General features: G+C 32.7%; 1 long non-coding RNA gene across 1 annotated transcript in view; it reads left to right on the forward strand.

Annotated features, from left to right (window-relative positions):
• The first annotated feature begins 857 nt into the window (after window positions 1–857).
• LOC149534247 (uncharacterized) overlaps window positions 858–14,910 on the forward strand; it is a 34,191-nt gene continuing 20,138 nt past the window's right edge. The window contains exons 1-2 of the long non-coding RNA XR_016356965.1: window positions 858–1,545; window positions 4,345–4,432. This is a non-coding gene — a long non-coding RNA (uncharacterized LOC149534247). The remainder of the gene's footprint in view (window positions 1,546–4,344; window positions 4,433–14,910) is intronic.

Here is a 14,910-nt window from a genome sequence, read left to right on the forward strand (position 1 = left end):
AAAAAGTAGCAAAAGAGATTGGGCTCACCTTATAAATGCCCAATCTGGCCTTGTCTTGATCATGCAAGCAATACAAGTGTTTGTGAAGCAAAATGCCCACATTCATGGATATCTGAATCCATTCTCTTTATGGAAAGACTAAGGTTTTTTCTGTTTGCTGTGTTTCTGGTCTTTCACAAGCATGAGTCACTCCTCCTTGAACTGAAATTGGTTTTGGTTTGATTTGGTTTTGATTTGCCTAGAATGCAATGCATGTGATATGATGGTCATGATTTTGGTTAGTTGATGTTTTTGAAGTTCGAGTCAGGAAAAAAATGAATGTGTGTCAGCGTTTGTTATCGATTTTTCACTCCATAACAGATGAGCCAACCGTTTATTTCGTACTTGCCTTCACATGCAAAGTGTGCATGAGAGGGATGGGAGCTGAAAGGCGAAAGGCCTATAACCTAGAGCCCTCAAATAGCCATCATATGATCTCCATTCCCTCTTTTTCTCCATTTTCCCAAATGGGCTCCAAGATTTGGAAGGGCTGTCAGACTTATTCGATTATGATATTGCTCCCATTTTCCGTCTTTCTCATAATAGATCTGAGAAGCAGATGTTTCTGCCCTTTTGATATTGGTTGCTGTTCTTGGGTGCATACATTTTGTCTGTGTTGTATGAAATTGGGTGTGTTCGAGCCTAGAAATGGGCTATATTTGATGAAATTGGTTTGGGATTTTTTTTGAAGAAATTTGAGAATTTGGGGTTAGGGTCTTTTTAGGAGGGAGGGAAGCGGCTGTGATTTGTTGAATGCTGACAGAAGAGAGTGAGCACACATAGCGTAGCGCATGAGGCTATGCGTTTAGCCATGCGTGCTCACCATCTCTTTCTGTCAGCGACTCATGATCAAAGCTTGCTTGGGGTATGTATGCATGATTTTTGTTGGGTAATGTTTTTTGTTTCTTGAAATCAAAGATGGAATGGAGTTTGATTACACCCACAAGCAATTTGGGGTTTAATCCTTTTAATAAGGCGCTTTCTTCGAAGATCTATCGAATCCCCAGCCCGTTTCTGCTGCAAAAGGACAGACAAACGCATACTCGAGAAGCTGTAACGGAAGCCGAGCATGCTTCTCGAATTCCTGCGAGCTAAGTATTCTCTATCATTAATTTAATTTTAGGGCGCTTGCATGTTTTATCTCTGCGCTCAAATAGGGTTTTTTAACCTTCATTGCTCTGAAGAACAGATCTGGATATGATGATTGATTGGTTTTTCTCTTTAATTTAATTAAAGCATCGATTCATGCACTGGCACGCCTCTTTCCTGATTTGCATGTTTGAACAAGGTTTCGAAAAGTCTCCCATTCTAAAAAAAAAATTCTCCTCTCAGACCGACCCACCGCCATTTGGTAGGTTATTGATCTAAATGAATCTCACAATTTCTCTTTCCTTTTTCTGGGTATTACCAATCTCAGATTTCCCAGGCTCAGCTGAACTTTGAATCCGAAAGATGGGTTTTGAAGCACAGAGCTCTTGAGACGAACCCAAGAAGTCATAAAACGCTGTAAGTTTGTGATTCTTATTCATTTCATATTGATTTCCAAAGCACTATTGAGAGCTTATATCATAATCAATCATCTCATGGAACAGCTGTATGACTATGGGATTACAAATTGCACAATCTGAGGAGTTTTATAGGAATGTTTTTATCTTTTAGCTTGGGTTTTTGGCCCGCCGAAGTGTTGTAACCGTGGTTATATGGGCTTCATGTTTGTTATTGAAGAAAACTAGTTTTTCGCCTAATGTTGGTGATTTTAGGGTTTTCATGAATAGCCCCGAATGGAAACTGTCCTGAATGAACAGTTTTGTCATGCGTAATAAATATTTTGTACAGCACATGAAAGTCTCGGTACTTTTCTGAAGACAGAGTTTGTAGGTGCAGGTCGTGCCGTCCGTCGCTATCTTTTATATTGAAGCCATTCTCTTTGTTTTGTCGTTTTAGCTCCTAAGACGGAAAGTTCCCCAAAGTTCCGTCAGGTTCTCAGTACACAATAATGCCCTTTATCGTCAATCAAATGACACAACTCCAATGGCCGAAAGGGCATCATTGTACAAAATGGGCTGTAGCAAAAACAAACTAGAAGCTACTGTTGTTGTGCAAGTGGACTAGTATATATGATTGTACCGGTTTCATCTTTTGAAGCCAGTTTCTTTTTTTTACCTGTTTTAACTTATTTGTTCAAACCTTGATCCGGATTCCTTTGCACTTGTCTAATCTCTATTGGCTGACCCAAATCAAGTGGATCTTTTAATTTATCCACAACATCCGGGAGGAACTTTACTTTTATAGACACATGACCATCTGATCAGGAGAGCAACTGTTAGAAACCGAAGAAAACATTCTGTCTGCAAAGGTGCTTCATATTCCTATCTTTACTCCAACTAACGGTTTTCTGATTCCTGGACTTCAGATTCCCCTTGAATTTTCTTTTCAGTATCAGACGTATGCTGATCAGTCGTAGAACAAATTCTGAGAAATCTAATTTATGATTCCCAAGTCAATCATTTTAATGTTGAATTTGTTCTTGCACAGACAGAAGCAAACTAGTGATAACTGTATTAGTCACGAAGTCTAACGACTGCTTCTGTTTTTATTTTGCTTTCTTTCTTTCTTTCCTTTTATCAAAAGTTTTAGTGAGTAACAGAATCTTTCTGTTATTGTGACTAATATTCTGGTTAAAACTTCTCACTCTGTAAACGTTACCTAGTTCCATAGTTTCCAAGCCGTTGACAAACCAGGTTGGAGCAGTGCAGTCAATTTGAACCGTGTAAGATATTTCTGTTACAATGGAATAACAAACAAGTGACAAGTTATTGATTTTCTGTATGCCATTGTTCTCCAAGTGTATATGCTTTTTGTCAATGTGCAGCATGTTTTACTTGGAACATAATATCCAATTAATGACTGACTGTCTCGCCTCTCTGTGCCCCATTGGCCTTCCAGAACAATGTTCCTGGCTTGCTTTGGACATCCTGTCACTTGCCTACAATTATTTTTCTCTTACTCATTTGACCTTGAGGGCCCAATACATCTTCATTCATCTTCACCAGAATAATTATTTTGATCTTTAGGGACATAAACACAACTTTCATCTTCCCCAGAATACATATTTTCATATTCCTCGTTTAAGCTTTAAGGGCCTAAACATTTTATTCATCTTCACCAGAATACATATCTCCATATTCCTCATTTTGATCTTTAGGGCCCTAAACATTTGATTCATCTTCACCAGGATACATATGTTTATATTCCTCATTTGATCTTTAGGTTTCTAAATATCTCTTTCATCTTAACCAGAATACACAGTTTCGTACTTATCATTTGATCTATAGGGCCTAAACATCTCATTCATCTTCACTACAACATACATCTTAATATTCACCCTTTGATCTGTAAGGCCTTAAACATATCGTTCATCTTCACCAGATTACTTACACTAACAGTAGATAACTGAATGCCTATGATTGTTTGATTTATCTATTATCAGTGATCTTTACCAGGTTCCTTACATTGACATTGTATAACTGATTGGCTCTGGTTGACGGCTATATCTCTTATAAATCATCTTTGAATATATAACATCGAGAAAACCATGAAATATTTGGGCAATGGTGGGTTGCCCAAATCTACGACTATGAGTTATATTGGATCATATTGGAAGTTATAGGCTGCTTATGTTATAGATACTAGTTGCTATGAAAATCACAGAAGTGAGCTGTTGAGAGTTACATTTTGATTGAGGTAAGCTGTGGATTGAAGTCATTCTAGTAAACCTCCATGAATATTTACAGATGAAAAATATTCTCTTCCCAAGGAAACTTGTTCTGACCATGCACAAACAGAAGCCCAAAAATTGCTCCATCATTTTTGCTGGCTCTTTTTATTGATTCTACGCATTTATTTTCACATTTAAATTGCACATAAACATAATTTCAATTTCATCGGAAATGCACATACAAGTATTCTCTATTTAATGGTTAATGCTATACATAGGCATGTCTGAACGTATGGTTAATGTTTAAACAAGATATTTTCTTGAGCTAAACATTGCTATTCATTTTGAAATCATTAATCAATGTAGAATTTAGTGTTCATTTGGAAGTATATTCCGATGGAATGTTTTATCCGTTATCGTCAATACTTATCATTGATTGCTCGTTGATTTTATGCTGAACATACATTTTAGTATACGATTATGTTAGATTTTATTTAAGACTTGCTTGTTTATATTATTTCAAATATTTTTATATTGATTTTGGAAATAATGTGAACTCTGAAGTACAAAATAAATATTCAATTCAGGTTCTCTCATTTTTGATCGCTGATAAACAATACAATCAGCTTACTAGAGGATATCAAATGGTTCAAGATACGGCCAAGAAACTCCAAGGTATGCTCCTTACTCCTCTGCCTTTGATATTTATAAGAAGGAAGAAATAGTTTCATTTAGATCTGTTTTTTATTTGAAATTGAGGGTAGACGCAAACACAAATTACCTTGGGAGTGAATAGATTAAGGCCATAGTCTTCATATAGTAATTAAGTAAATTTAACTTTAACGTTTACTTTAATATAACTGCCCATGTTACATTATATTTACCCAAAAAAATAGTTTCCTATCATTAAATCAATAATTATTTTCTCTTATATAGATAAAAACGAAAAAATTGTATATATTCAGTCCCTTAAAATCTCTCTTCCTCTTAAGCAAAAACAAAGACAAAGACAAAGATTTGTACACGTGTCTCAGATTGCCACTATAGGCATAGCTCCTACATTGTTTAAACTACAAAAAGTATCAATCAGGAATTCAATTAATTTTTTTTGCTTTTAATCCATAATATAAACTAAACTTTTTAATCAATTAAAATATTTGTTTTAAGATTTAATGATAAATCTAATAGTCAACATCAATTTTAACAATATAATATTACAAGCAAAGGATTTTGACCTTCTAGAGTTTATTATATAGTCTTTCATAAAAATCTTGTGGTTTTGCCATAGTAAAGTGCTACTCTCATCAAGAATACTGAGTTCTAAATGTGCAATTACACTTTATATATATATATATATATATATATATATATATATTGATGGAGAGTTCAGACCTGCGAGGCAACCCAGTGAGGTACGAAGCTTGCGAGCTACTAACCAGCGAAGGCCACCGCATAAAATTTTTAGGGATCTGATACGGGCCCACTCATGCCTGAAACCTCTTCAGCTTAGAGCCAAGGATTGAAGGGCATCCATGCCATTAACCTCATCTTGAAAGTCATTTGTGGATATTTAAGATTTTTCACAACTTTGTTGCATTGCACATTCCTTCTAAAACACTTACTTATTTAGACATACATCCCTACTTCAAGCTAAAGTATCTTTCTCATGTTCAATTTGTTTTTCAAAAGTTTGTTGTAGTTCCACATTCCTTGTAAATCACTTTTACTCTTAACAGATATCAGAAATATAATCAATTATCCACGCTCTAAACACCCATTTGAACTCTTTTGGCTCCTTGTCCTACTTGATATGTTCGTTGTGCAAAATCCTCCATCATTGAACATACTTTTGATTCATATGCTATCATACAATTTTCCAATCTTTCATATCATAATATTGAGGCTCTATCTATGAAGATCTCGTCTAATTAATGTAAGATTGGTACTTGCACATCTAATTAATGTAAGAGTGGTACTTGCACATATTTTATTGATATTTTCATTGTGCAAAATCCTCCATCATTGAACATACTTTTGATTCAGATGCTATCATGCAATTTTCCAATCTTTCATATCATAATATTGAGGCCCTATCTATGAAGATCTCATCTAATTAATGTAAGATTGATATATTTTCATTATAGTTTATCCTTTGCATTGGAACATTTGGCTAATGCCTTTATTATTCTTCTTAAAACGTATTATTGGAGTTATAAAACCAGTAATTAGATAAGAAAATGTTTCATTTAATTTTTTAATGTGTGCATTTTTATCATTTTGTTGATCTTCAAATTTGGTATAGCATGGTTCCTTTTCCTTGGGGATACTAAGAGACTATCCAATTTGTACCCTTTTTTATATTAGATCTTGTTACAACTATGATAGGTTTCTCCTTGATTAGCATATGTAGACTTTTTTCCCTCTACTTCGTAGTGTTTAATATCCACTATTATTTCTCGATTGTTTTACTATATCATATTCACTAAACGATACCCATATTCTGTTGTCTATTCTCACCTGATGATGTGAAGATATTGGAACTTCTTATGGATAAGATGGTCATTTAATGACAAAATTCCTATTATAAAGGTGTTAGTCTCACAATTTATAAAATTATTAGAGCTTCTTGTGTTTTACTTGATTGTTTTATATGACAATGAATTCTCACATTCGTGCTGAAATTTACGTGTAGTCTTGATACATTTAATAACACCATGCATTAACCAACAATAGGATGAATATGCTATCCCTTTTCATGATAGGAATGATATTTATGTAAAATAACGAAAACTAGGGTATTAACCATGAACCATTTGCATGTGCAAACATTGAGGTGGTATTGGAAAATAATGAAAACTTGGATATCAACCATGAAGCATTTGCACGTCCAAACCTTGAGGTCGTAACGTGTGCGTTTCATTTTAAACAAATATTCATTTGGGAAGGTGTAGAAAACATTTTGGAAGTGAATACCTGATATTTCCTCCTAGTTAAGTTAATATAAACTATTTCCATCGGTAGATTTTGCAAGAGGCATCGAATAATTATAAACATTTCTAGGTGATTACTTCGCCACATATCAATACAATCTCCTCACTTGGCATTCTCACTGTCAGATGAAATTATTCTCAATTTATAATACAATTCTCTTAGAATGCACAAGAAACCTCCTAAAGGATATTAGAAGCGAAGAGACAAATATTGTGTATTTATAATGATTATAAAACTTATCTACTCCTTTGTGAGGCACTGAAAATATCTCCCTCAATTCTCTCAATTTGCTTTATATTCGATTCCAACTTCTCAAATTGCTTTATATTCGACTACAACTCCTCGATTTATTTGAGCTAAATTGAATTCATGTGTAAAAATGATATTTCATCCTCTCCTATTTAGAATCTGAGTGGTGCGTAATGAATGATTCATTAATTTTATGAAAAAAGAGGTTCATTTGTTGTTTTCCCATGACTACTTCTCAAATGGCATCTAATCATGGTTATTTAATGGCAATATTATAAGGCCGCTCATTCCCAATGCCTCCTTTGCATCTTTATCCTAGATTAACTAAGGGTGAATGTTCCTCATATATTATCTTGCATATGAAGAATAAACTAGGATTAACATTGATACAAAATCATTAATTAGAAAATAAATCACTCTACAACTATTTCTGATGCCAGAAAAATATTACAATCGTAACTGGGAGATCTAAGAACCCCAATACATTACAACACCTGTTTCATGGTGGCAACTTTGAATATCGTGGCATATACATGATCCAACAGTTTTTAATCTAGCTTAATAGTAAATACAATCTCATTATAGTACAATATAATAGGATTAATAAACTGTTGAATTCATAGACACGGTCTGTTTTGTTGTTGTTTAGTATTTGACTGGAGCCTTGCCAAAATCAAATCAAAATTATCAAATTCAGATCAACTACTAAATCATGAGTCTATTTTACCTTTCGTATAAAAATAAAAACTGTATTATGCTCGTTTATCAAAATCTAATAATTTGTACATAATTCACATCTATATTTGGATTCCTATTCATTCCATATCAAAAATAAAATTTGCAGAAAGTTTATGCTGTGTCAATATCATGGTCCATCTATTAGTATGTAGTATTTCCTTTTGTTCACACTGTACCTTCGCTTATGTTCATACTGGACATTCTCCATGATGATTAAAAAAAACATTCAATAAATTTATAATGCATAAATTTAGACTGCCACAGACATGTTATGCTCAAAATAAACTTGGACACAAATACCACGCTTACTAAAGTTACATTTTAACGTGTAGCAATATTTGTATGCTACGAAGATAATAAGGAGTGAATGATTATATATATAGTACATCCTAATCAATTCCATCCATGATTTTGTAGTCCTTACTAGACCGATTTGTCCTTAAATGAACATGCACATATTAAGTTTTCCATTGTAGTACTTACTAGACCGATTTATACTTAAATGAACATGCACATATTAAGTTTTCCATTACCCATATCTTGATACATGTCAATTGTATAAATACTTTCCTGCTGTTAGTTGCCAACTTCTCACCTTCAATACAAACCCGCTATTTTTCTTTTACCTTTTTTATCTCATTCTGCGAGAAAGCGAATGTGATTAAAATCATAATTTTCTCTTCCAATAGGACAGTAGCCATGCTTCACCTCTCAATCCCATGGATTAGGTAAGCCTCTTTTCATCCTCTAACAAAAGCAGCTAGTCTCTTTATTAGGTCTAAATTACAGGTACTTCAATTTCTATTGGGAAAACTGGGGAGATATCTCAGCTTAATCTGTTGAGAGTGTATATCAAATGTCCAAATGTAACCAGCAATCCAAGAATTTCTTCCTTCCAAAAATGTCGACAGAAAACACGATTCAAATGATTTTCTCTTAATGCCATATTACGTGCATTCTACAACAAAATTTCTTTGTAATTATGACAAAAGGAAGGTTGATAATAATTCGAAATCATTGCTTTGAGTATCCTTTAGGTCTCCCCCGTTGAACATTTTTGAACATTCTCACCATTGGTCAGTTAATAAACCTCAAACAAAGCTCAAACAAGCAGATTTAGCTTCACTGTTCTAACAATAATTTTAAACATACATCGATTTTACCTGTCTTTTAGATAATTATTCAAAATTTTTTTTTTTTTTTTCTTTCTTATTTTCAAAAAGGGTTTAAATATCACACACAAAGACTCATTTTCCAATGTCTAATTTCCCTATGTTCGTACACTATTTTTTGGCCATTTGTTTGATTAATACATGGTTTTGTCAACAGTTTCCATACAGTTAACACCAAACTTTCTATATAGGCGTGTATAGGCTACAATAGTTTTACATTTATACAGGCTCAATTAAGGTTACCTATTTGCACAAAGAGTCTGAATTTTATATATTTCCATGTTTCATCATTATTTCTTTCTCGGGAAACCATTTTAAAGATCTTGGGATAGTGGAATTTGTTTTTCATTAACATAAATAGGTCTTTCGATGGTAAGGGAAAGGAACAAGATACCAAGAGTCGTCTACCTATGTAGGTTATCCCATGTTTTTATTCTTTCTCTTGGAATTCTAAATAATGAAGCAGGTAGAATATATATTCTTCCAGGTTTATATATTTACTTCCATCATATGGATGGAGTAGATGGAGTGACTGCACTAATTTATTCCACACAGTCAAAATGTTTCCTTTTCTGCTAAATGCTTCCTTCTCGTGAGTGAGAACTATGATTCGCTATTCTTGGCTTGTATATTCACACTGAAAAGAATACTTCAACTCGCAACTTCTGGTAGGTTTCGTGCCCGGTGCACGGATGCAGTGCTGTCACTGCAGGCAACCTTCCGGCCTCCTAACTGAGTACATCTTATTATAGCTTCATAAAATTGGTGTTCGAAACAGTTTTTATACCATTTTTTTAGATGCTATATTTGCTTACATGCTGTATATTCTTTTGAGTAAGCTATTCATTCTTCAAATGTGTAAATATCACTCTTAAATTTATTCTTCTCCCAAGTGTAGTGGGGTGGTGAGCTTTGTCCATGCTTCAAATCACTCTCTCATAATATATGATATTATCTATTTAAGTTTTTATAAATCTTCTGGCATGTCTCTTAAATCTGAGAGCGGATTCATTCAAGACATTATTCGATAAGAAAACATGAAACATATAGTAGGTTATTGTAAATGCACATCTATTTTAAAATCTCCTACACTTTTTGTAGAGATTGGTTCTCCTTTATTTTCCTAGGAAAAAATGTTTTATATTAAAAGCATAAAATACTTGTTGAAAGGACTCTAAAATTCTTTATATCATGAAACTATCATCAACAAAACTATATCAAGCAAGTCAAATAACAAACCAAAAACTAAAAAGAAAGTGGAAAAGAATAGAAGGTTACACATCCACAATAAACTACTTAAGTTCTTTTCAAAATAATTTAGCCTCTAGATTCTTGTCTATAATCTATTCAAGCATATCCATGTCATCATTGGTAACCTAGGATAACTTAATATAACCACAACCTAACCAACAATAACAACATGAGGAAGTATAGCTTTACTCTTCTCTAAATCACTAGCTTTGTTTTCTTATTCACCGTTGAGAGTTTAAATAAACAATGCAATAAGCTAATGTATTGTGAGGGAAGAATATTACCTCAATATATATTCAAAGTTATGGTATATTCATAAATGTCAAATGACATCAACCATAATAGTTGTTACCTTTCAATATCATTAGGAGTTAGTATGTGCATTACCATCAAGTGTCATGATGCCTACCAAAGAAGATATCGTCTCAAGACTATCCTTGGATATTATGTCACATAATATGCACCATGAAATACCTTAGTAGTATAAATCCTTCTCGCTATCGATAAATATCAATCCTCATGATATCCACAACTCTCAACATTACTTAAGAGATATCAACTATCATGACATGCCCACAAATATCAATACATGATATCTATCATTATTGTGACATTATCACCTCAAATTATGGTAAGATGTACAAGTGTTCATCATTAAAAGATCATCCCCTCTTAATGATGTTCACACAAGAGCCCATTAGTCATTAAACCAATGAAGCTGAGGACTCACACCTATGGCATTCATGATCGTTCATCCCAAAGGGTGGAAACAAGGACTCTCTCCTCAATATTTTCCTTATAGTGAAAGACTCAATAAGAAGATCTTCATTTTGACATGGTTCTCTCTAAAATAGATATTAACCTTCTAACCTCCCTGTTGAAGATTGTTTGTGATCGATTGTTAGAATCCCTCATAATTTTTCTTCTTCTTCTTGGAAAAGCTAATCTAGGTATGTGACATCAACTTAGCCTCATGGAAGAAAATTGTTTATCCATTCTTCATCCTACATGACATTCATAGAGGATGCATCAAGATATTCTCTTGGATACTCCTTGATCCAACTACTATCCATCAATCTGCAAGCATTGTGACCTAGATGTTTGTGCAAGGGCCTTTTAGCCTACATACATGGAACTTTGTCCCATGAATCATAGTCCTCTAACTACTATTGTTTCTTGATCCCTATAGCAACCATCTCAGCATAGTCTACTTCCTCTAAATTAATGTCATTAGATGTAAACTGATGTAGATCCTTAAGCCACTCTTCCATCATGGAGGACCCTCTACAACATAATGAGGTGATGTATTTCCTTAATCATTTGGATCAAAAGTACCAACCTCATTCATCGACTTTTGAAAGAGTTCTTTCAAACCCATTCACTAAGGCTTTCATAGATACAATAGCAATGGATGCTTTAGCCTCTCAAAGAAATACCTAAAAACCTATCTTTATCAATGTCCTTGGTATCCACCAATTGACCATGAAAAATGAGCTCTCTTGTACTTGAAATTAGAGAACAATTTTTCCATTGTCATCCATCAAAGAAAAGTAAACAAAGGTCCAACATCTATTGTCTTTGAAATTCTCTATATGATACACAAATATCAGTATGGTTCTAATAACATATTTTTCAAGCTTGACTATGTGAAGCCTAGCTAGATCTTTGTGTCTTCAGAAAGCCAATCAGTGATGGAAAAACAATCTACCTCACTGGTGAGTAGGTCGAAGCACTCAAGAGAAATTTGTGCTAAATGTAGTCTAGTAATTTGCAACACATGTTTTACCACTAATTATAGTGTCATCTTTTCCATCGCTGGTAAGAATTATATTATTTAATATTTGTTAACTAGGATATTAACACATTCCTTATAAAGATCAGTATTCACATAAAGAATCAATCAACTTTCACAAGTTATCCTAATACTAATGTTGCCTTGCTCTTGGTTTTTCAATAGTCTTCAATACTCATATATATATATATATATATATATATATATATATATATATATATATATATATATATATATATATATATATATATATATATATATATATATATATATATATATATATATATATATATATATATATATATATATATATATATATATATATATATATATATATATATATATATATATATATATATATCAAATTAGCTAATGCTGAACATTTCCCATGCACAGCAATTAGACCAATGACCAACATTATATCCTTGATTATCAATAATTCCATACACTTAAAAGAACCTCTTGAGCCATAATCTAGAATTGATGATAACCAACAATTGCATGGTAGGAATGCCTTGTTTTATATCAATATTGCTCTGCACATGGTAAGAGAATTCTTATGCTAGTAAATCATAACACTCGAGTGATTCAATTACTAGAAATCCTAATGTCCATATATGATTCTCTATTTATATTCCACAAAATGATTCATCAGATTGCATAAATAGGAACTGACCTCCACAAGTACTTCATGGCTCTCCATTTTTGATAATTTTTGAGGTGTAAACTCTACCATAGATTGCCAAACTGAATGAATTGAACTCCTAAATATACCAAATTCCTTCTAGTAATATCAAGTTTGGTCCCACATAATATAAACATTGTTAAGATGCCAGACCAAGAATGTTGAATGATATTTCCTTAGTATATAATGAATATGCTCCCATTTAAATAATCACCAATATCTTAAATTCCCTTTCACAGTAGTGAAGAGTGCATGTCTTATATATTTTCCATTCTATTGCATCGAACATTGCAAGTCACCTCATAAAAATTCAATGTATTTTGTGGAGGTTTGCAATTAATCTTGAATAGGGACCATTGCAAATATTAGTCCTTATTTACTATGTTCCAAATATCATAGAGGGCCATTAGTTTTCCCATAAAGAGATGTTTTAGTTGCTAATAGTTCTTGAAAGCTTCAATATTAGATTATCTATCCTTGTTCATCAAGTAGCCCATTTTATTGGAGTCTCATTCAAGGATATATTCTTGCTAGAATGGCATACCATCAAATATACCATTCCTAGTAGTTGTGCGGGATAAATATTCCATACACCATGTGAAGTGTAGATATGTTTCCAAAATTGAACCAATTTAATCTATCATTATACTGCTATTGTCCTTTCAAACTATGAGTCTTCTCCATATGGAATCTATAGAATGAATTCTAGATGTGATGTAACAAGATTTGTGAATGATATCTCTATAAGAGGTCATTGTCGAAGATGTTATGGAACACTAGATATAGAAAGAGGATGATTTTTTAATAAATAATTTTATCTAGTAGTTATTGTGTTAGACACTCATGTAAAATGCTCCAAATATTTATAATCGATAGGATGAAATATTCTTGCTTGTAGTGATGCAAATAAATACTAATTGGTTAATTAATATGAACTAGATGTTGTAACTGATGAAGTCAAAATATTAATCTTCTTATCATTATCAACAATGACCAATTTGACCCACTAATTACCAATACTTGTTTAATATTCTAATGCAATTACTTGTTTAATATTCTATTGTAGTTCAATATTGTCTTATTCTTATTGTTGCTCCTTGACTGTTGTTAAGATTCTCCTCTTCCATCATTGTATATAGATATTAAACAATTTACATAAAACATATACTCTTTATGCAACACTTCTAGTAACATGATTATACATGGCCTTTTTTTTATATCCAATTACTCTTTCAAAATCAATTTCTTCTAATCATGCAATACTTTGACATTTTCTCTATTTGATATAGACTTTGCACATGAGTTCCTAGCCCTTGATTGCTCCTACACATAGTTTTAGTAAATATAAGTGCAAAAGTAAATTCCAGATGCTCTTTTTATACTAATACAAGTTACTCAGTAGGTAAGTCTTTGTATTCACATGTTCCTTCTAATATCTTCATCTTCATGCTCTAAGCTTCTTGGATGCCAATTGTAGGTGTCTCAATTTGGGCACTGGTGAGTTATTTTTTCCTACCAATAGTCCCTAAGTCTCCTACACAATGTTTGATGATTCCTCCTTCATTGTTTGATGTTTTCTTTTCTTATTATTTCGACACTAAACAAAATTTCTATCCTTAGTTTCTTATAACACTAATTTGAGGATATATAATCAAAGACATGCATTGTGATATTAGCCATAGTGGCACTTTGTGATTGCATATCAGAGTATGATGAAATATAGTTGCATACACATCTAATCTTCGACAACATACTTTCATTGTTGATCCTTACATAAGAGAGAAGAAAAATAAAACATGGTTGTGTGTGCTACAATATTCTAATTTCTATTTAAATCATTCTAATTATAGAAACATCAAATCAATTATTCATATCATGAATCTATTTGATTTGTATCTATCACATAATTCTCCATTTGATCAAATTCCAAGAAGTGAACCTAGCTATAATGCCATGTTAACATTTGATTAGATTGATATGTTATTAGCTTTTTATGTATCTATTGAGATATGCTTTGATTAGGAAAGGAAAGAATAGGGTCTTGAACCTAGATAACAACAATAAACTTCAACCATTTCTGCTCCAGGCCATTACATCCAAGAAGAAAAGAAGCACACTTTTTACCTAGCATTTGAGTCCCTCCCAACCATAGACAAAAAAATTAATCAAAACCAACCATGTTCTTCAAGTAGAATAAAGAAACCATATAAAAAAACTAACACTAAACTAGAGAACTTATTAACCATATTCCAAGGCTTTGTTCCCCAACAACAAT

The sequence above is a fragment of the Cupressus sempervirens genome, chromosome 10 (assembly GCF_028749045.1).
Source record: "Cupressus sempervirens isolate cs-2001-9-10 chromosome 10, ASM2874904v1, whole genome shotgun sequence".
Lineage (NCBI taxonomy): Eukaryota > Viridiplantae > Streptophyta > Pinopsida > Cupressales > Cupressaceae > Cupressus > Cupressus sempervirens.